The sequence below is a fragment of the Dendropsophus ebraccatus genome, chromosome 12, assembly GCF_027789765.1.
Source record: "Dendropsophus ebraccatus isolate aDenEbr1 chromosome 12, aDenEbr1.pat, whole genome shotgun sequence".
Taxonomy (NCBI): Eukaryota; Metazoa; Chordata; class Amphibia; order Anura; family Hylidae; genus Dendropsophus; species Dendropsophus ebraccatus.
The window spans coordinates 70,735,255-70,759,694 of record NC_091465.1 but is presented as its reverse complement, the minus strand read 5'-3'; the positions used below and the strand labels follow the sequence as shown (position 1 = coordinate 70,759,694).

The window sequence follows — 24,440 nt, the reverse complement described above, 5'->3', positions numbered from 1 at the left end:
CAGGCTCAGAACCGGGGGAAGGCAACTGAACAGATAATAAGTATGGAACGAATTGTTAGTCTCCAGGAGGGGGGTGATTCTACATGTATTTTACCTACATGTATTTTAACATCACATGCAAAAGATGTGCTTTACAGGAACTTACAGGCGACTTTCTGTGTTGATAACTTTTGATCCACAAAATATTCTTCGATTTCGGTATACAATGGCAACAGGATGTTCCGGCGTCAAGCCTTCCTCAACTGACAGTTGAGGAAGGCTTGACGCCGAAACGTCCTTTTGCCGTTGTATACCTTGATGAATTTTTTTCTACAATAAAATTTATAAAGCATAAAATGGTGAGTGCCAAGAATGAACTTTTATAATACTAAGCAGTGTAAGCTGTAAATAAAACCTTGGGGTGAATTATAACATTCACCCTAAAGTGCAGCCCTGCCTCTCTCTCCAGCCATACTCCAGCCTTCTTACCTGCATAGATTTTTAAGGACAACTGTAACCTGATCCCTCAGTGAACTGATTCATATCTAGACAAACTTAGGCAGTTTTTGAACATTGAATACATTTAGGAGGGAAGTGAGAACATGAAGAAGCCAGATATGTGGAGAAAGAAGCATTTGTTTTTTACACTTGCATATCCAAATTTTGTTGTGCATGGGGTCTCTACCAGGAGCCCCTGTGCCCACTACCAAAGGGCATCTGTAACCCCTTCTAATCAGAACTAATGATAGATAATTTTGTACCCACAAACAAACATAGATGCCGCACCGATCATAATATCAGCCTGATATTTTCTCTATCCTTTTTAAAGTCAGACTAAATTGCCCTTTACCAAACCTGTTCAATTATTCATGGCCGACTTCACATACATTTGACCTGCTCGGCTTGGACTTTTTAATTAACACAATTTTCCTCTATTAAGCCGCTAGATTAACACTATAAACTCCATTAGCTTGAGTTCTAATCGGCACATCTCTTGGAGCTCCACACTTGTGCGCAGTTATTCTTCATCTCCTGGATAATCTTGTTATAAAGAGCTTAGCATCAGTTTTATAGTGCATTATAATGGCCCGATGCTGAATAGGAGCCCTGGATATGGGGATGGGATGGCGCGGAAGCAGCAACACTACAAGAAAGGGGGTGTCACCGGGCAAAATGCTGTTAGTCCGGAAATGAATAGTTATAGATCTGCTTAATTGGTTCATTCATTAGCTGCTAAATGGATATTTCCATAGACCCTGTCTCTTCCATTCATCATCCTCTTGTTTTCTTGGATGCAGCAGTTCCATATAAGATTTTATCATTAAAACCATTAGAAAGAACAATGATTCTGAAACTATTAGGAGTATCACCATAATTATGGGGTCGTATGTCCAGCTATGAACGCCGCTGTCCGCCATGTCCAGTTTATAGACACTGTAGATATGAGCTCCATAAACTGGTGAAAATACATTGCAATTCTTATGTTGTGCTGATTCAGAGTTCTACTATGTATTTATCCGGAGCTGCATTTGTAATTCTGCTGGTTGCAATTGGAAACAGTCAATAAGCTTGACCAAAGCAGGTCTGAAATATAATACAGGATGTAACTCAGAATCAGTACAGGATAAGTAATATAATGTATGTACACAGTGACACCCCCAGCAGAATAGTGAGTGCAGCTCTGGAGTGTAATACAGGATGTAACTCAGAATCAGTACAGGATAAGTAATATAATGTATGTACACAGTGACACCCCCAGCAGAATAGTGAGTGCAGCTCTGGAGTGTAATACAGGATGTAACTCAGAATCAGTACAGGATATGTAATACAATGTATGTACACAGTGACCTACCGGCAGAATAGTGAGTGCAGCTCTGGAGTATAATACAGAATGTAACTCAGAATCAGTACAGGATATGTAATATGATGTATGTACACAGTGACCTACCGGCAGAATTGTGAGTGCACTTCTATTTAAAAAAAAACCAAACTCAAGTCTTCAGTACATATCAGCTGCTGTATGTCCTGCAGGAAGGGATGTATTCCCTCCAGTCTGATACAGTGCTCTCTGCTGCTGACAGGAGCTGTCCAAAGAAGTAATAGTGACAAATCCCCATAGAAAACTTCTCCTGCCCTGGACAGTTCCTAATATGGACAGAGGTGGCAGCAGAGCACTGTGTCGGACTGGGAAAGAGTACATCACTTCCCGCAGGGCATACAGCAGCTTATAAGTACTGGAAGACATAAGTAATTTTTGTTCTAAAAAAAAATCATTTATAAACCTGTATAACTCTCTGACACCGGCTGATCTGAAAACATTTTTCCCTTTAACAAATATAAAAAAAAAAGCTAGAAAACAACCATGATATCTAATCCCTCTCTTTATAATGCAGGATTGCATTCAAGCCACTAGAGCTTGACTGGTCAGTATGATCCACATCGCTGCCCTTACTTAAAGGGTTTCTCAGGATTATAGAAAAGGTTGTTTTTTTTTTCTTCTCCATCACTCGGGTCCATCTGGTCCTGCAGCTTATCTCCACTGGAGTGAAGGATGATCGCTACTCGGATTCAGCTTGCCTACAATACTAGTCACAGCCCAGAGACGAGAGTGACGCCGGTTCTGCTAAAGAGAAGGAAGCAGGCCTTTATTTTATAATCTTGGACAATCCCCCTATAGCTGTTCACTCTTTAACACATCGCCTCCTTCCCCCCTTATGTTAAGTAAGTGTGGTTCCATTGAATTTACAACAATGGCTGGTGAATTGCTCTGTAATTATGTCATGAATGAAACGCCGTTCCCGCAGAACCGGAGGGTACAATGACACACACCCCCACTTTCCAGTCTATGGCTCTCAGTGAACGTGTCATATCAGCATACCTGATGCCTTCAGCCGAGCTGACTGCGATTTTCCCATCACTCCTCTACAATCTTTCTCTAAGAAACTTGGCTGAGCCTCTCGAGACAACTGTCTTCACATTAAAATTAAAACGCTGGCAGTCAACAGTTTGGAGAAGACTGCATTGCCACTGAGCAATTTGCAAAGGCTTCACTGCGGTATTCTTCAATGTAGCGAGCGGGGCTGATCTGGACGTTTTCACGTCCACAGACATCACCACGTTTATTATTGCAGAGAAAATTCTGAGCCTGATGTTCATTGTCGGTTACATTATGTTTCTGTGAACATTTATTTAAATGTAGATAGAAAAAAAATATATATTTAAAGGGAAACTGTCACCAAAATGATACAATATACGTTCCAAATGCGATAACAATTGTGATCTATCGTGATTAAATGAAAGCAAATTCAGAAAAATTTACTTTGAAGACAATTCTCAGTCTAAAGTATTCATTAGTAGAGAGGCGATGGGGGGGGGGTGACAAACAGAAACTCAGTGGTTAGCACTGTCGCCTTGCAGGGTCCTGGGTTCAAATCCCACCAAGGGCAACATCTGCAAAGAGTTTGTATGTTCTCTCCATGTTTGCGTGGGTTTCCTCCGGGCACTCCGGTTTGCTCCCACACCCAAAACATACAAGTGGATTTAGATTGTGAGCCCTAATGGGGACAGGGAGCAATAATTGGCGAAAATATGTAAAGTGCTGCGGAATCTGTGTGCGTTATACAAATAAAAGCATTATTATTATTATTATTATTATTATTATTATTATTAAAATCAAAACACATTACATGAATAAAGTAAATGGCAGATGCACAGATAGAGATGCACAATCTCATAAATAAATGAAGTGCACAAACGCTATCTCAGAACAATACTACTACAAACAACAAAAAAGAAACTAAGATAGATGAATTATGCACATTCAGATAAACAATAAAAATTCTTTTATTGAATATGCAAGCAATATATACTGTATACAGAATGTTTTTAGCTTGCATATTCATTATAGGATTTTTTTTTATCTGGATGTGCATAATTCATTCTTTTTTGTTGTTTGTAGTAGTATTGTTCTGAGATAGCGTTTGTGCACTGCATTTATTTATGACAGTGTGCATCTCTATCTGTGCTTCACCTGCCAGTTACCTTATTTATGTAATGTGCTTTGTTTGTTACCCCCTATTGCCTGTATATTGCTCTGGAATCAAGGGCGCTTTCTCAGTTTTTTTTTGTTGTTGTTTGTAATTCACATTAGACTACATTTCAGCAGAATAAGCCCTCCATGTAATGTCCACCTACTGAGCTTAGTGCTGGTGGTCACACACGCTCAGCCACCTTCCTCTTATGCAAATCTCTGCACAGTTATCCTTTGTTCTGTCCAATAGATATACATTGAATGATCCCCCCCTCCCGGAGACAAAAAGTTCCTTCTATACTTGTTTATTTTTTCAGTCTCATCCCAGTTGCTGCTTTTTGCTGAAGACATAAAAAAAAATGTGTGAGCTTTATTTCTCCATATCTAAATCCTTACCCCTCCTGGGAATGCCAGGAGGGTTAATCTGTGGTTGCTGATTAACTCACTTTGATTATCCCTCCCTGCATTTAAAAGTTGCTACAAAGTTGCAGATAGGGACTTTTTTTTTTTACATCGGCCACCGTGGAAGGAGGGAGTTGAGAGCAGAGACGGACTAAACAGCTCAGATACAGTTTTCTATGTCTTTAGCAGACAGCCTCAGGCTCAAATATGTCCAGAAACACAGATTAACGGCAGCACACCGGGAGACACATTGGAAAGTAGAAAAATGTATTTTCATTGTAGAGAAAGAAGACAGAAAAGGTAAAGAAGCCACAAATGATACATATCAACACTGTAAGCTGAGAACATGAAAGGATGGAGTAAGAGGACAATGTGACTATAATTTAAGTCTCAAAAACCGGGGCTGAGACAACATGTTTCTTGTAAAAATAAAAGAAACCTTGAAATGAATACATTGGAGCTATTAAGTTATACAATAGCTGTAAATCATAAACACATAACCACCCGGGCTGCACCTTTTTACACCGCATCTTAAATCTGAACATGAAGGGACGAAAATAGGGGCATTTTGGAAAAGGAAGAACGCAGGACACAGAGAGTTAGTGTCAGATTTGGACTATGTTCACTTACGTCTTGGGTTTCAATTTATAAAGTTTATAATGGATACCTATAGCACCTTAATGGCCCCATTCACTGATACATCCGATTCTCACATGGTGTCTATCATCTTAAAGGGAAGAATAGCACTGCATTCAGCACTATACTACCTATAAAAGCTGATCAAATTTGTGTTGAGGGCTTCAATGTAAAATATTGTTGAAAAGACCCACTGGGAGAAATGAAAACGTTCTAACTCATAGACAGTGTAAAACTAGACTAGACAAGAATGCGCAAGTTTTATTATAAAGGCTAGGATCCTTTTAATCAATGATTGGCAGGCAGGATGGCTCACTTCTGGTAATCGAAGTGATCGAGCGGGGCCAGAAATCAGCCAAGGAAAGAGAACACGTGTCTTTTGGCATTTAAAGGGGTTATCCAGCGTGGGGGCTATATTTAGATGTGGCCGGGGAGGAGGTGGCTGAAAGAAAAGGCGATGCGGGACCCGCCGCTGGAACCGGGGAGGTGAGTGGACATCTTTTCTTTCAGCCACCTCCTCCCCGGCCACATCTAAAAATAGCCCCCACGCTGGATAACCCCTTTAACTCTTCACTAGTCAGCCAAACAGCTTCCCGTTTAAACAAATGTGTGGCCGATAATGAGTATGACTATGATTAGGCTAAAAGGCAAGTGACCGATCGGCCTCAGACAGACTCTATGAGAAGAGCTGAGATATTACAGATTAATGGTATTCAATGGCATCACATTGAACAGTATGAGCAATCTAATGGATGCCTGTAATAGTCCCCTAGAGGGACTTAAAGGACAACTCCTGCGGGACACCCCCCCCCCCCCCCCCCAAAAAAAAAAAAAAAAAAAAAAACAGGCACACACAGACACCATGCTCACCATCCCTCCGGTGAAGATCGCCACTCGATTTGCCCACCGTCCGCCTCTCCATCACCGCTGTCCGCCGTCCAGCGATGTCTCTCACTTGCGCACCGGCAGCCTTTTCATTGGCTGGAGCGCATCACATGGCTTCCAGCAAGCTCAGCCAATCACATGTGCACCAGCAGCCTTTTCTATCCTATTCACTTTCCATGAAGACGCTGAGGAGGAAGAAGACCCGGACCGCCCCCCAGCTCTGACGTCGTCATCTCAAGATGGCGCCCGGGAGAAGAGGACGTTGACAACCGTAATAGGGGGGGTGTCGGGGGTTCGAAAGTGGGGGAAGGGGGCCAGACCAGGTATTTACATTTCGGATTTACTGTAAAGTGCAATGAGCAAAAATAAAGCCACCCAAATATTGTATTATTGAGCATTTTTTCAATTTCACCCAATAAATAATATAAATTTTTCTGTTTTTGTTTCGTTCTATATATTTCTGGTTAAATAAAAAGTGTCAATAAAAACTACAACTGATTCCACACAAAAAATAAGCCCTCATACAGCTGCGGATCCAAAACTGTCATTGTCATTCCGCTGCGAGTACATAAATGTCAGCCTCTTTAACCCACCGCCGCCCGGAGCATACTGTTCCTGGTCCGCGCTCCAGCTGCATCTGAGGCTCCCGATCCCTGTAGGTCCTGCTCAGCCAATCAGTGCACGGCCCCGCCACAGTCACTGCTTAGCTGGGCGAGACCTACAGGAGACGGGAGTCGGAAGCCTCAGATGCAGCAGGAGTGCGGACCAGGTACAGTATGCTCTGGGCAGCAGCGGGTTGAGGGGGTCCTGCTGCCAGTATGTAATCTCATTGAAAACGACAGTTCGGGATCTGCAGTGGATTTTGCTGCGAACTTACAGTGTGAAATCCGCTGCAGATGCGTCCTGTGTGAATCTAGCCTACTTGTTGTTCCTTGCTGGGTTTGAACCCCAGTGTTGCACACCCCATTAGGGTCACCTTCCAATAAAACGGACTCTAAAGTGAAATTGTAATGTAATGACCATACCTAAGCTGCACTGTGATATAAAGTTAAAGGGGTACTGGCCTGGGAAGGGGTATGACCTGGGAAGGGGTGGAAATAGAGACCGTTGGTCACTTATCTCCCCAGGTCCAGCGCCGGGTCCCGGATCGCGCTGCCCCCTTCTCCCACCCAGCCGCCGCTTCCTGGTCTGAGCTGTGACTTGACACGTGACGTCTCAAGGCAACTCAGCCATTTAGCTGTCTGAGTTGAGTCCCGCCTCGGCCGCTGAATAGCTGAGCTGCCTTGGACTCAGACCAGGAAGTGGCGGCCGGACGGGAGAACGGGGTGACGAGATCCAGCACCAGGCGCTGGAGCCGGGGAGGTAAGTGACCGGCGGCATCTATTTCCACCACTTCCCTGGCCATACCCTAAAAATAACCCCCGCCCGGAGTACCCCTTTAGCTACAAATCCGCCATATAAAGCACACTGGACTCTTTACATAAAATATTTTAGTAACATAAATCATCACAATCCAACACTCTGAGCAGATCTGACATCTGAGCTCTGATGGTCATTAGCTTTTCATTTTCTAAAATCAGCTGTCAGGTCAATCTGGCAGCAGCGAGCATGATATCAGCAGCGAGATTACAGATATCCCTGGTGATTACATCCTCTACTAGATACATGGATTTAAAGTGACCCACTATCTCCAAGCATCACCCTGTATGATCGCAGGCATGAGGCCACAATGGATATTAAGATCAGCGGTGCAGTAAACCTTCCTAAGGTTACGGATCTTGTGAGATAAGTGTTGTATATTCAGGATGTCGCTTCCAAAGCGTTCACATGCTCTTAAGAGTATATTCCTGTTTATGGAAGTGCTATAACCAGTGGTACTGGATTCTCTTAAAGACACAGTACATATAAAACCGAGTGACCTGTACTAAAGCTCAGAAAGAGACGTATAAAACAAATATATAAAGGGTAAAAAAGCACAAAAAAAGATGCAATTTATGGAGTCCGAATTTAAATATATGTACAGAAGGAATAAGCAGGGCAGATGTGGGCACATACATACAGTGCTCTCTGTCCGGGGAGAGAGGGGTTACAGCTATGGAGAGATTACCTCCACAGTCCTGTCCCCTGATGTAAGCCCCAGCCTGAGGTGGATCTGCTATGATTTGGAAGGTGAGGGAGACTTCCTGGGTCAGAGTACAAAGCTGTAGACCCTGCTATACAGACCATGCCCCTCCTCCACTCCCCCTCCTATCCAGTACAGGGAGCTCTTACACCAAAGCAAAGCTCTTAAACCAAGTTACAATTTTGAAAAACTGTGAGCTCTTCTTTCAAAATGCTCTCAATCCAAGTTACTCTAAAACCAAGGTACCACTATATAAATATGTATATGCACAACTATAATGTTACATTGTATTGCAGAACTAATAAAGCACTATTCTCAAGTTCATGTCAGTCCTGTATTATATAGTTTAAATAAAAAAAAGATTTTGCTGAAAAATAGTCTTTGGAAACACAGAGCTTCTTTTAGCCCTCATGGTTCCAACAGCTCTACTCAGCTTTTCCTTTCCTGGAGCCTCTTAGAGGATATGCTCCATTAGAAGTTGGGAGAAGTTGGCTAGGATAGGTTTATAAACTACAGTTTGTCTGAAATGCCAGCTAAGGGAGCCTGCAATATGTAGAAAAAGGTGCCCAGCACTCACCAATATATTCAGTTCATTTAATTTTACAGCAGTATGCTTTCAAAAAAAGAGTAAAAAGGAACATTGTTGTAGACCGATCACCTCATTAAACCTCATTAACATAGTTTTTTTTTTTTTTGGAGTGCTGAAAAAATTCCCTTCAACGTTATCTCATGGTCTTGCTTAAAGTGACTGTACCATCAGGCCCAGGCTGAAGCACTGGAGGCGGGCCGACCCACCCCCAGTGGAAAGAAACCCCAGCCCCTCCATGACGTGACTCCATTAGAATCAATGGAACCCTATCATAGAGGGGCTAGGGTTCCCTCCCACTAAGGGTGGGTCAGCCCGCCTCCAGTGCTTCAGCCTGGGCCTGGTGGTACAGTCACTTTAAGCTGATGAAGGCCATGCTTGGTCGAAAAGCGTACTGCTGTAAAATTGATGCATTTCACACTGAATAAATAAACTGAACATATTGGTAAGTGCTGGGTACCTCTTTCTACATATTGCTGGGTCCCTCCAAAACAAGCACCACTGACATAGGGAGTGCCAACCTTATACCTATACAGCTAAGGGAGCTTGTCTGTGGTTTAGGCAGCATTACATGGCTACTCCAGAGACTAAAAATGTTTTAATACATTCCTTTAATAAAGTTAGACACGGCCCCCTCTGCTGCCATCAACGATCCTCCACTTGGATCTAGTGCTGCCGCACAGCATTATACATGGCAGCCAGGGGCGTAGCTAATGTCTCCTGGGCCCTGGTGCGAGAGGCCAACTTGGGCCCCCCCCCCTCCTTTCACGACCAAGTGATGCTATTGGTGTGTGTGTGTATATATATATATATATATATATATATATATACACACACCAAGACAGATATTACCACTAACACCAGCATATTGGAAGAGAAAGTATTATCACCGTACATATTACTGCCATACTGTTACCGACCAAATCCTGTATACTGAGACCTATATTACCAGTAATACCAGTATATAGGAAGGAAACATTACTGCCACACCACAACCACTACCATCACCACCATATTGTTACTGACCAAATCCAGTACACTAAATCACCTCATCCAGTCATATAGAGGTGGCCCCAGCTCTACACAGGCTCTATACACCATATACATTACAGTGCAGTTATATCAGGTGACTCACAGGGGAACGTCTTCTCTGATCAGAGTTCTTCCCTTTTCATCTTCTTCTCCATTTGCCCTGGGCCGTTATGAGAACTTCTCCGAGCCACGAATCCACAGAATCTGCCAGACAGACATATTAGTCTCCTCACTCTGGCACCATCCTCATCTATATACACACTGCACATCTGTATTGTCCCTTTACACACTCCTTTAGTGGGTAGCCCTGACTCTATGTGACCCCCTAATAATATATGCCCCCCTCTGTGTATTCCCTCTCCCCCTATGTTGCCCCCCCCAAATAGATGGCCCCTCTCCCCCCATGTTGCCCTCCTTATAGATGGCCCCCTCTCCCCCCACCCTCCCTTATAGATGGCCTCCTCTCCCCCCTCCATATAGATGGCCCCCTTTACCCCCTCCCTTATAGATGGCCCCCTCTCCCCCCACCCTCCCTTATAGATGGCCCCCTCTCCCCCCCTCCCTTATAGATGGTCCCCTTCCCCCCCTCCCTTATAGATGGTCCCCTTCACCCCCCCTCCCTTATAGATGGTCCCCTTCACCCCCCCTCCCTTATAGATGGTCCCCTTCACCCCCCCCCCTGCCTTATAGATGGTCCCCTTCACCCCCCTCCCTTATAGATGGTCCCCTTCACCCGCCCTCCCTTATAGATGGTCCCCTTCACCCCCCCCCCCTCCCTTATAGATGGCCCCCTCTCCCCCCCCTCCCTTATAGATGGTCCCCTTCACCCCCCCCCCTTATAGATGGTCCCCTTCACCCCCCCCCTTATAGATGGTCCCCTTCACCCCCCCTCCCTTATAGATGGTCCCCTTCACCCCCCCTCTCTTATAGATGCCCCCCTTCACCCCCCCTCCCTTATAGATGGCCCCCTTCACCCCCCCCCCTTATAGATGGTCCCCTTCACCCCCCTCCCTTATAGATGGCCCCCTTCACCCCCCCCCCTCCCTTATAGATGGTCCCCTTCACCCCCCCTCCCTTATAGATGGCCCCCTTCACCCCCCCCCTCCCTTATAGATGGTCCCCTTCACCCCCCCTCCCTTATAGATGGTCCCCTTCACCCCCCCCCCTTATAGATGGTCCCCTTCACCCCCCCTCCCTTATAGATGGTCCCCTTCACCCCCCCCCCTTATAGATGGTCCCCTTCATCCCCCCTCCTCCCTTATAGATGGTCCCCTTCACCCCCCCCCCCCTCCTCCCTTATAGATGGTCCCCTTCCCCCCCCCCCCTCATAGATGCCCCCCTCTTTCCCCCCACCCATACAGGCTGATAAAAAACAAAACTTAACTCACCTGACAACGCGCTCCCACGTTGATCCTCACTCCTTCGGTCTGTCCCTGGCTGCTGCGCGGCTGCCGGGGGTGTCGCGTCTTATCCCCGGCAGCGCGCGCATCCCAGAGCTCCCTGCGCGCCGGAACCGGAAGTCAGGGCCCAAGGCGCGCAGGGAGCTCTGGGATGCGTGCGCTGCCGGGGATAAGACGCGACATCCCCGGCAGCTGCGCAGCAGCCGGGGGAAGACAGAGTCGGACTCTTGTGACCGCAAGCAAAACAATGCTTGCGGTCACAAGAGTGATTGAAAGGGAGGGCCTTGCAGGGCCCTGAGGGCCCCGCGGGCCCCCCTTTGTGGCGGGCCCGGTCGCGGCGGCGACCCCCGCGACCACGGTGGCTACGCCACTGATGGCAGCCCCCGGTGTACTGTACATTCTTATATATAGTACCAGTACAGTAAGTGTTGGTGGCAGCAAAGGGGCCGTGTCGCTACTTACTGCTGCCTGTCAATGGAAAAATAATATAACTTTATTAAAGCAAATGTGCCATTATGAATAGTGTTTTTTCTTTCCCCACTATCTTGTCGGCACCAGCGCAGGGATCCCGGTGGCACTGTCCTTTTTTCAAAACTCCAACGGTGCTGTTCTTTCCCATGCACCAACTCAGCTCTAAGCACTGGAGGTGGGCTTGGCGCCCCCAGTGCAACAATATGACCTTCCCTCTGTGACACGCCTCCATTAGAATCAAGTGTGATCGCGTCACAGAGGGGAGGGGACAATGTTAAAATGGGGTCGCCATATCGGGTCCCCAATGCATACAGCCAGGCTGGTGCACAAGAAGAGAATGGCACCAAGCATGGGAACCAGGCAGTGTTTTGAAAAAAGGACCCACCATTGGGATCCCCGTGCTTGTGCCGAAAAGGTAGTAGGGGGGGGAAAAAATCATTATTCATAATGGTGCATTTGCTTTAAAGCAATGTATTAGGGAAAAAAATAATAAAATTCAGCAATATGTACTTTTGAGAATTGTGAACATCATAACCCCAAATGCAGGACCCTATTCTATGAGTCAGAAGGGGGAACTGCTCTATAAAAGCAGACCCTATACCAGCTGACTAAATCTTACCATGTTTTACATGGGTTCTTATTCATTTAAATGGCTTTCACATAATACTATTCTCTCAAGATCCATCCCAAGATTAAAATATTTCCCCTATCAAAAGGATATAGAATTGGTGATGATCTGGCCGTCTATAATGAGTGGGGGGAATAGCAGTCAGGGTTGTACACTGCTGTCCATATCACTCAAAAGGACAAGGGATCTCTGCTCTTATTATCCGTCTGGGTCCCCACCAATCACATACTTATTGCCTATCCTATAAATCTTCAACATGTTTTAATATTGGGCTAACCCCTTTAAAAAAATATATATATCATTTTTTTTTTTTTTTGCCAATACCTGTAAAATTATTACTATAGATACCTTTCTGTAATATACAGATGCCATCACTGTTTGCATTATAATGCCTTATTAAACTACATTTAGTGACCAGGTACCTGGCTTTCCTTCACCCTAATGTATTTACAGCACATATACGTAGTGTGCAGAACACAGGAGAGCCCCCATTATCACCGTTTTACCACCTGGACATATGCAGTATATATACACAGCACTATATAAAGCTGCACATTCTTTATCCGCTGTTTTGTGCAAACTCTTCAGCTGGCGGAGGCCGTTATGTAATTGTTATAAAACCCAATGACTGACAATTCCAGACAGGGATAAATATTCATGGCCGGAACGCTCCGCACAAATGATATGTTTAATAAGAGAAAAGCAATTCTGAGTCTCAGCAGGTGGCTGGAGCAGCGGCTGCTCCCTTCTCTCTCTACGCAGGTCGCAGATTACAGCACAGATCAATAGCTGCAGCCACCTTCTCCCGCAGCGAGCGCACTTAAGCCCCCCATCTACATTAACTGCTTTGTCCTTTCACGTTTCATTTCTTTGTTTCACTTTTGCGCCACTTAAAAGAAAAGGTTTTGTTTGTTATTATGACTTATTACAATTCAGCCAGAACAAGAGCGGAGCTGTGATGTAAGGTGGGCAAGATGAGGACAACTTTACCTGTCTTTTCTATTATTTCATTGTTAAAGGGGTATTGCCATCTAAGCCTGTTATCCCCTATCCACAGGATTGGGTGTGACATGCTAATCTGTGGGGGTCCAACTGCTGGAACCACCACTGATCTCTATAACAGGATTAAAGGGGAACTCCAACGATCCCATAAAAAAATAGAAAGAGAGAGAGAGATTAAACAACTGTGTCTTCTTTCCCCTATACTGCTCAGGAGAAGCTGTTGTTTCTCTACCCTTGGCCAGGTGATCACTGTGTGATGTCAGTGGTGGGCGGGGGTTGCAGATGAGTTGTTACAGCTTGTCTGACAACAGAAGAGACAGAGATCATGTGACTTCTGTCTCTGAAGGAAGGGAGAGGACTGAGGAGTGGAGACAAAATGGAGCAGGCTGAGAGGATTTTTTGCAGTTTCAGGGCGTGATCAGGATGTGCAGCTGACAATTAGAGATGAGCGGACTTTTTGGATTTCTGGTTCGTGAGAACCAGAACGATCGGCGTCGGATTCCTGCTGTCTGCTCACTCCGTGCAGCGGGTGGATACCTCCTAAGGAACGCCTGGAAAACTGGGATACAGCCCATGCCAATGGATACCTTAGGAGGTATCCACCCGCTGCAAGAAGCAAGCAGACAGCGGGATTCCGACGCCAATCGTTCTGGTTTTCACAAACCAGAAATCCGAAAAGTCGGCTCATCTCTACTGACAATCAGCTCAAGTCATGTAATAGAAACCTATTAAAAACAAGCTTAGATTATGGGTGGGGATTGGACAGGGTTAAATCTTTCTTTAAAACAATAGAGGTGAATAGAGTTAATAGAATGGCAGCTTACACTCCCTATGGTACTTACATTGCTGCTTTACTGTTCAGAAGTCTCCATTTTAGAGATTGGAGTTCCATAAATTACAAGCTATTCCCAATGCTGTGGGTAACCCTTGGGGTAACCCTTTTAAATGAATGCCTATTCTTTGAATCAAATTATAGCCTGATGATCAAATGTAGTAGCCTAATGTGAATGCTTCCAGGGGCTACAATCCTAAAAGGGTATTCCCAGCATCAAAAGTTATCCCCAATCTACAGAACAGTTGAGAACAAGCCGATCTGTGGTGGTTCAGCTGCTGGTCTCACACACACACACACATGCTGTTCTCTATTTTTTTCCTCTATTTTTGGGATCAGTGGTTGGACATCAGTGATCAGCTGGGTATCCCTATCCTGTAAAAAGTGGATAAAGTGGTAAAGTTGTTTTTTTTTTCCTCATACATTGCTTTAAAGTGATACTGTCAGTTTTTTTTCTGTGTGTTTTTATAATTATTGGACAGTGTCAGTAAGGCGGGGCTTAGTGTCAGTTGAACCACCTCTCCCTGCTTCATCACAAGGGGGCGTGTCAAACAGCAATAGACTGAGGCAGGGAGAGGGGGGCTCAACGAATGCTAAGCCCCACCCAGGTGAGTGTAAAACATAAAGAAGGCGAAGACAAGTTTTACAAAGTTACATATGGATTGTGCAGCATCTAAGTGTGTGGATGGTGGGGAGAACCGCTCATAGAGTAAGGGTCCTTTTACATGCACAGATAAATCGCTTATTTGCTCGTTTAGCAAATGACAAGCAAAGTGATAATTTTTTTTTTTTTATATGATAGGAGTTTAGACGAAAAGATCATTTGTAATGAAAAGTCGGTAATGCAAGTGTAATTGTGTTCGTATATATTCTGTAAATATTTGTAATTCTGTTCATATCTATACACTGTGAACTATGAGCGTTTACACTGAAAGACTTCATAATGATTAACAAATCTGCGGAATCTGTTGGAGCTATACAAATAAATATAATTATTAAGATTAATAATTTTTGGAGGTCAGCTCAAAAGGTGCGATCAATGACACACGAACGATTCTACGTTTCTAGTTTGATTGTTGCAGCATTTACACCAGAAGATTATCACTTAAATTGGAACAATTGACTTATATTGTAGCAGAGAGGCTCGTGTCGCCCCTTACTGCTGCCACTCAAGTCCATATATAAGCAATTCATACAACAAAAGTATATGTTTATTTTAATGAAGTTTTATTACAAAGGAACACAATGTGGGAGATTTATCAGACATGGTGTAAAGTGAAATTGGCTCAGTTGCCCCTAGCAACCAATCTGATTGGTTGCTAGGGGCAACTGAGCCAGTCTCACTTTACACCATGTTTGATAATTCCCCCCCAATGTGTTTAAAAAATCCTGTACTCTCCAGAGTACCCCTCTAAGAATTTTGAATAACTTTAGACCCTATAGGGGGGATTTACTAAGTAAACTCTTCAGTAAACTTCTGGGTTAAGCAGATTCATTACAAGATGCACGCCTGTTAAAGGGGTTATCCAGGGAAAATCTTTTTCTTTTAAATCTGGTTTCAAAAAGTTACATAGATTTGTAGTTTACTTGTATTTAAAAATCTCAAGTCTCAAATCTCAAATCAGCTGCTGTATGTCCTGCAGGAAATGATGTATTCTTTTCAGTCTGACACAGTGCTCTCTGCTGCCACCTCTGTCCCTGCCAGGAACTGTCCAGAGCAGGAGAGGTTTTCTATGGGAATTTTCTCTGGACAGTTCCTACTGCTCTTGGAGGTGGCAACAGAGAGCACTGTGTAAGGCCCCCTTCACACGTCCGGAAAAACCACCCGGATTTCCTATCAGGAAATCCGGACGGTTTTCCGGACCCATACACTTTAATTAGGCACGGACACCCTTCCGGATTTCTCCGGAAGGGCGTCCGTTCCGGAAAAATGATCCGGAAAAAATAGGACATGTCCTATTTTTGTCCGGAATTCCGGCCCGGACGCCCCCATAGAAGTCTATGGGAGCGCCGGAATCACGGGCACTTTCCTGATGTACATCAGGAAAGTGGCCGTGATTCCGGATTGCCTTCTCACCCCCCACCGCCTATACCCCTCTCCCCCACAACTCACCCTGCACCCGACTCTTCCGTCCTCCTGCTCCCTGGTGCCGCGCGTCCTGGAGTGCACCGGGTCCTGCTGCTGCCGCCGCACCTGCCCTCAGGTTGGCGGCCCCCGCCCGGCCCCCTCGCTTGGCGACAACCGACGGAAACCCCCCCCCCCCGGACTTCAGGTTGACGACCCCCCGACACCCCCCCCCCCTACCGGACCGCCCCCAACTGCCAGCATCGGCGGCCCCCGAATCTCGGCCGCCCGCCTTGTCGCTCGCCCGATCGCTCACCCAGCAGCCCAGCAGAAGACCAGGACAGGTGAGATCACTGCTCTCGCTCTCCTCCCCCCCCCCCAAAGACGTAAAACTCCCACCATGTCCTGTCAGCAGGGCATGTTGGGGGTTATACTTCTGCAACCTAGATGGCCACAGGCTGCAGAAGTACAACTCCCATCATGCCCATCTGACAGGTCATGATGGGAGATGTAGTTCTGCAAACTGGATGGTCACAGCTTGCAGAAGTATAACCCCCATCATGCCCTGCTGACAGGTCATGATGGGAGTTGTACTTCTGCAACCTGGATGGCCACAGGCTGCAGAAGTACAACTCCCATCATGACCTGTCAGACGGGCATGATGGGAGTTGTACTTCCGCAAGCTGTGGACATCCAGTTTGCAGAACTACATCTCCCATCATGTCCTATTTTTACTTCTTCCATCAGGAAATCCTGAAGGTTTTTCCTGATGGTTTCCTGATGGTTTCCTGAAGGTAAAAACGGATTACTGTCAGGAAATCCTGATACTATCCTGATGACATTTAAGGCCTCCTGATCAGGATTTCCTGACAGTAAAAACTGACACGGACGTGTGAAGGGGGCCTTAGACTGAAAACACCACTCCATGCAGGACATACAGCAGCGTATAAGTACTGGAAGACTGGAGATTTTTATATAGAAGTAAATTACAAATCTATATAACATTCTGAAACCAATTGATTTGAAAGCAAAAGATTTGCACCTGAGTACCCCTTTAATTAAAGTATTACAGCAGCAATTGCCGGCCGTAGAGACCGTGTTCCCTATTAGGCAAAGCCCTACCCTACACACTTTTTCACAGTGGAGAGGACAGAGTAAACCCTCCAAGCAGTGAATTTTTTTTTACAAAAATTTGTGGCTTTGTTACACCAAGACCAGGCATAGACTGAATCATAAATCCCCTCCCTCCACCCAATGTGATTTGGTTTGGCCGGTGCCATCCCTATCCAGTATACATACATAGCGTTCTCGATGCTTCAGTGACATTGCACTGGGTATATTCATGCTGTAATCTATCAGGATCTCCACATGTGACAGAATATCCTAGAATGAGCCATAAGATTCATTTTGTAACATGTCATATAAAGAGGAAATATTCCGTAAGAAGACAATGATGAGAAAGATGGATAGTATAATGGAGAAGAGAAATATGGTGAACACCTGTGGGAGAGATGATCCAGGTGGTAAGAGGCAGCACGGAGAGAGAACAGAATGTCATCTCTCAGGAAAAGTTACAAGCTGTTGGATCTGCCTCCTCCACATTTTCTGAGACATGTTGAAGCATGAAAACATTTCTCTGTGAAGATGTTCATGATCATTCAGCTTCACTTATTAACAGCTGTGACAATCTTCCCCAAAGTCACTAACACTGCTCGCCTGCTACTGCTTTTTGGAAGACGACAATAAAAAGACAGATCTGCGGACTTGGGAGAACAGCAAGGCAAACAAATGGCAGTTATTAAAAGATATAATGGATAGATAGATAGATAGATAGATAGATAGATAGATAGATAGATAGATAGATAGATATGTGGTGTCCCACTATTCAGGGCCTTAGGCACCTGTTGAAAAGATCTCACTCCAGGTTAAGTAGTGAGGGAGTTGTTTACAGTTTTGCCACTAGATGTCAGTGTCTCTTATATGCTTATGTTCTTGTCTGCACGGCTGAAGTGAGCAATAGGTTAGTTATTGTGTTACCATGTGTTCTGTGCTAACCAATCGGAGGTGCTTTCTCTTCTTCTACCTATCCCTGCTGCTTTTCACACACACACAGCCCCTGTAGGAGGAGCTAGTTAGCTCCATGTGGGAGGAAGTGTGTAGTGCAGTCTAGTCTAGACACCCAAGTGTTCAGATGCAGCTAGAGACAACCAGTTATTCCAGTACTTATACTATATCTACTATGCAGTGCTAAGCACCTTAAAGTGACACTGTCACCTCCTATTTGCATTTTGACTGCTCTCCACAGGTGTAAAGGGTAAATGTTATAGCTTTCATTACTTATTTTATATTATACCTCATGGTGCTTGTTCTGGTAAAAAGTCGTTTTTATCACCTGTGGATTGGTATATGTGGACGGGGCCTAGCGGCCTACGTGCCACCTCGCTCCGACCCTAGCGCCACTTAGCCCACCTCCATATGTGACGTCATCACCGCATAGGCCCTGCCCCCTCAGCAGCCATTGGAAGGGCCAGCCTAAAGCTATGCGGGGACTATGCGGCAATGACGTCACGGATGGGGCGGGGCTAAGTGGTCGTAGGGTCGGGGCAATGTGGCACATAGGCCGCGAGGCCCTGCCCACATATACTAATCCCCAGGTGATAAAAATGACTTTTTACCAGAACAAGCACCATGAGGTATAATATAAAATATGTAATGAAAGCTGTAACATTTACCCTTTACACCTGTGGAGAGCAGTCAAAATGCAAATAGGGGGTGACAGTGTCACTTTAAGGGAATAGAGTCCAGGAACCTCCTAGCCCACACCAAGAACCTGTCTAAAAAGTGCAGGGAAGTATCCTCAAACACAAGAGGAACTAGCCTGGATAGGACCAGCCCCCTCGCAGTGCAAGTAACTGGGATACCCCCGAGAACCTAGCTTCATCCAGATAACCACGACATGAGCTTGTATCACCCTATTAGGACGGGTAACTTGACACTGTAGGGCAGAAGGTGGTCAGATGAAGTCTATACATGGGTACAAGTAAAGTATTCACTCTACAAAGTATTCTTTCAAAGTTCCGGCAGAGTACATTGCTACATTTGGTTAGGACTCCGTCTGCAAACTCTTCTCCTCTACTCTCTTCTACTCTAAACTCTCCAAGCATCGCTACAACTACCTCTCCGCTACTCAACTTCTCCAGCACCTCCTCAAGCACAAACAAGTTTCAGCACTGAAGCCTATGTGAAGATTTATCTATTCTACCAAAGTGTATTGTATTGCTAAAAGACTTTACAGTAAATTTGTTCTATTTTTGATAACGCTGGGACTCTGTCATCCTTCCTACTCACCAGCACCCATACACACTAACCATACACCTTGGGGTTTTTTTTCCCTGAACTGTGGGTGGCGGTACCGATAGTCCGGGTGGGTCAATTGCCACTCAGGGCCACAGTAAGCAGGCTGCCACTCTTTTCCCTAGAGTGACAGCCCAATCAGCAAATCACTGCTCACGATGCTATCCCATCCCAGTCAGCCTGTGATTGGCTGAGAAGGCTGTTACTCTACAGGTCTGAAGACCCTGGAGACCCACAAGAGGACACTGGGGGAGCGTGGACAGGTAAGTATACCTTTTGTTTTTGTTTTTTTTATGGTAACCATCTTTGGTTCGGGAGTGAACCAAACTTTTGGCAAAGTTCAGAAGTTATCTGGTTTCGGGAGGCTCAGCTCACTCATCTTTAACTATGGAGCATGAAGTTTGCACAGGCGTATCCTACCAATGAGCACCTATGATGGCATATTTATCAATATTTTGTTATATTTGGTGCCACTTTTAGTGATTATATTTGTTTTTATCCTAGATTCGTAGATAGAGCTAAAGATATGAGATGTCATTGAGCCCTATTAAAGAAACAGCCATGATAAACAAGGGGCACAAATCGTACCTTCTAGCAATTGCATTTTTCCGCCCTCCCCCCCACCATACAATCTTTCAATCATGTTTGAAGATGAAGTAGAGATGCACCTTCAAGTGTCACCAGAGCAGAGCTTGACTTCAAGTATCATCCAGGAATGAATAGTAATGTGGTAAATATACGAGTGAGCCCTGGCGTCCTGCCCCTTGTGCTGCGGTTTAAGCAGAATGACATCTCTTATGATGTGTAGTAATCTGGTTAAGTGATCATTTCTCCTTCAGCAATCAGATGTGACCCACATCCCAAAGCAAATGTAATAATAGAGAATGCACGGCAAGTAATGTCACTGAGATCTATGCGGCACCTTGTTTGGAGGCAATTTTGCGATTCTTCTAGCCAAACAATGTGCGATTTAAGAAAAATTCAATCAGCTCTAATGATAATTGTTCAGCCTCAGAAGGGACGACAATTGTATTTCATCAATCAAAATAGCAGATATTTGACATTCAGATGCATTTCTGATACACTCGCCAGTATTCACTGCCCCATTATAAGTGTCATTCCACTCCGCAATGTCCTGATTGCTGGCTGATAGGACCTACCCCTCCCCCATTGTATGCTGTCGGAGGAGCATGCGGCATGTTAAATAACGCAAGCTGCCTTAGGAATGGACAAATATCCACATGAGCTGCTTATATGAACAGAACTTCTCCTTAGGGTGCGTTCACACCTACAGTATCTGCAGCAGGTCTGCAGCAGATTTGATGGTGCAGATTTGATGCTGTGTTCAGTTATTTAAATGAAATCTGCTGCAGATCTGCTGCGGATCAGCAGCAGAAAATCAGCTGCAGATCCTGTAGGTGTGAACGCACCATAAAGAGGTATTCCACTCAAACATGTTGCTGTCCATGGTGAGACTAGCATTTCATATTTGTTATTATCTACTCAGTCTGGGCTGCTGCTTTCTGCTAAAGATGCAAAAAACTGTGTCTGAGCTGTTCAATCCTTCTCTGCTTTCAATCCTCTTCTCCCCCTTCTCTTTTGAGACATCTGATGTTAACAAGTCCCTATCTGCAACTTTGTAATGTGAACATTACAAAAAAAGCTACAAAATTGCAGATACAGCCTACTAGGGACTTACATAATCCGTATCAGAAGGGAGAGGGGAGAAGCGGGAGACAGAGAGAAAAGCTCACACAGTTTTTTATGTCTTCAGCAGAAGCTGTAGCTTAGAACTGGGGGGAGGAGACTGAATGGATAATTATGGATAAGTATGGAAAGAATTGTTAGTCTCACCATGGGCAGAAACGTATCAAAAGTTAGGTTTGAGTGGAATACCCCTTTAAAAACCTAACGTGTACTTCAGCTCCATATCTCCTGAACAGCCATAAAAGAAAACAAAAAAATTCTTCGTTCCTGCTGCCTCTGTTTATGGCGTAACATACATAAATTGACTTTTTATTAAACTTTTTATTCTTTTTATATAGATAATAAGGTAACTTTTAGCAGCGATCCTCTGACCGGTCATATATTATACTGCATTACCATTGTGATGCAGTGTATTGTGCCTGTCCACTTTATGTCTATGGCATGGCTATATAGGGGCACATACATGACACGCCTGGAGGCCTTCAGAAGGCCTCTGCCTATCATGAAAACCCATTGGCACCCAGTGAATGGCACTCGGGCTGGCTATGAAATCACAGAACCCCACAGATTACATAGTGAAAATTTAACCACGGCATGTAAAGCGTTAAGCTGCTAGGATTGGAGTTATGATGTTCTGATGTCATGTTGAGAGACGAGCTCCTATAATCCCAGCATTGGAGGCCCAAACCAGGCTGCTTCAGTGGTGGTAGCCTAGTATAAGGCACCTTAAAGGTCACTAAGACCACTTTAAAAACACTTTTGGGTGGGCCTCCTCCCACACCTCATTTATCATGATTTAAGCCTGCATGTTGGGACCACTGTTGGCCAATTTAAGAGGAGTGCGCCTCTAAGTGAATTCAGACAGGGAAAAGGGGGCCTAATTTAAGACCGATGTACCACCTACACAGGTCTTGATAACCACACACACACACACACACGTGTTAATAATTCACACAACCCTTTTAAAATAAAACCAAGAGGTCAAGCAGGGAGGACATTACAGCATGGCACACTTGGTACACCATGACAGACTACTTCAAACTATCTGTAGGCACTGTTGCTAAGGCTAGGTTCACACTGCGTTTTCAGCATCCGTTTAACGGATCAGTTTTTTGCAAAAAATGGATTGCAAAAAATGTATGCATTTGTGTGCATCCGTTTTTGATCCGTTCTTACATTGACTTCCATTATAAAAAAAAAAAAAAAAGGGAACAAAACGGATGCGTTTTTTTTTACGCACAATAAAGTACTGTTGACACTACTTTTATGACTGTTAAAAAAAAACGATCTGTTGAACGGATGCTGAAAACGCAGTGTGAACCCAGGCTAAGTAGAGAGGAGCAAATCTATAGCAAGCTTGGGTCTGTCCGAACTAGAGCGTGCAGCATTCGATTACAGGTGGCATCCAACTTCTGCAGCCACTGGCAATCAAATGCCAAACAATCAGGCTTGGACAGACCTAAGCTATAGTCCCCACTGCTCTGTGATGATGCAGGCGAACATAAAAGAGGTGTCAGATGCAGATCTAGAAAATTTAGAAGCAAAGATAACTTCTTGAACTCTTCGTCATGTTCTTCAGACCATTATTGCTGAAAGTGGTCATAAAGGGCGAAACTTGGTCTATACAATGGGGGAGATTTATCCAACAATCCAACATGTAAAGTGAGAAAGAGTAAAGTGAAACTGGCTCAGTTGCCCCTAGCAACCAATCAGATTCCACCTTACATTTTCCAAAGAGTCTGTGAGGAATGAAAGGTGGAATCTGATTGGTTGCTAGGGGCAACTGAGCCAGTTTGACTTTACGCCATGTTTGATAAATCTCCCCCGCTGTGTAGGTAGGTGGTACGTTTCACAATAACATCCACATCCAGGTACCATCTCTTCCCCCAGGTAAGTGACGCGCAGGGGCGTAGCTAATGTCTCTTGGGCCCTGGTGCCAGGGCCGTATTTACCACTAGGCACCCGTGGTCCTGTGCCTAGGGCAGCACCTTGCAGGGGGGCAGCACCAGGGAGCAGGGAAACAGAAAAAACATTTTTTTTTGTTTTTATTTTTTTAGTTACCATCCTCCCTTCAGACTTGCCAGTAAATCTGGTGTCTTTTCAAGGGGGGTGGGGGGTATGGTGGTATTCGTCAGGTCTGGCATCGCCAATAGGTGCGTGAAGATGGGGCGTCTTCAGGTTTAGTGCCTAGGGCAGCAGAAGCTGTTAATACAGCCCTGCCTGGAGCAAGAGGTCAACTTGGGCCCCCCCTTACCACATACTGACTAATAACACCACATACTGACTAACACCACCGCTGCTACTGATTAACACTACCACATACTGACTAACACCACCGCTGCTACTGAATAAAATCCTCTGTACATAGACCAATATCACTTCATACAGTCATATAGAGGTGGGCGCACTGTACACAGGCTCTATACGCCATATATATTACAGTGCAGTTATATCAAGTGACTCACAGGGGACTTCTTCATCTTCTCCATCTGCCCTGGGCCGTTATGAGAACTTCTCCGAACCACGAATCCACAGAGTCTGCCAGAGAAAGATATTAGGCTCTTCGCTCCTCACCATCCTCATCTCTCTACACACTACACATCTGTATTGGCCCCTTTACACCCTCATTTAGTAGTTATCCCTGACACTATGTGACCACCCTTATAGTACATATCCCCCTATTGTATACACCCCCCGTGTAGTCCACCTTATAGATGGCCCCCCAATGTTTCCCCCTTATAGATGGCCCCCTGTGTTGTCCCTTTTATAGATGCCCCCCATGTTATCCCCCATATAAATGGCCCCCCATTTTATCCTCCTTACAGATTCCCCCCATGTTATCCCTCATATAGATGGCCCCCATTTTATCCCTCTTACAAATGCCCCCTATGTTGTTGTCCCCTCCTCCTCCTCCATCATCATACTACTACCCCTATCATCCTCCTGCTCCTCCATCATCATACTACAACCACCTCCATCATAATACTACTACCCCTTCATCCTCCTGCCCTTTCATCATCATACCACTACACCCCTCATCATCCTCTTGTTCCTTCATCATCATACCACTACACCCCTCATCATCCTCTTGTTCCTTCATCATCCTCTTGTTCCTTCATTATCATACCACTACACCCCTCATCATCCTCTTGTTCCTTCATCATCATACCACTACAACCCTCATCCTCCTCTTGTTCCTTTATCATATCATTACGCCCCCATCATCCTCTTGTTCCTTCATCATCATACCACTACACCCCTCATCATCCTCTTGTTCCTTCATCATATCACTACACCACTCATCATCCT

General features: G+C 45.0%; 1 long non-coding RNA gene across 3 annotated transcripts in view; it reads right to left on the bottom strand.

The window, feature by feature from the left end:
* LOC138769661 (uncharacterized) overlaps positions 1-24,440 on the bottom strand; it is an 80,351-nt gene that overhangs the window by 25,384 nt on the left and 30,527 nt on the right. Inside the window, exon 4 of one of the 3 annotated variants that reach the window (XR_011359279.1) lies at positions 2,453-2,602. The exons of 1 other annotated variant lie outside the window; for it this stretch is intronic. This is a non-coding gene — a long non-coding RNA (uncharacterized lncRNA). Of the gene's footprint in view, positions 1-2,452; positions 2,603-24,440 lie in introns of those variants that run through there. One more of the 3 variants, XR_011359277.1, reaches the window with a different exon arrangement.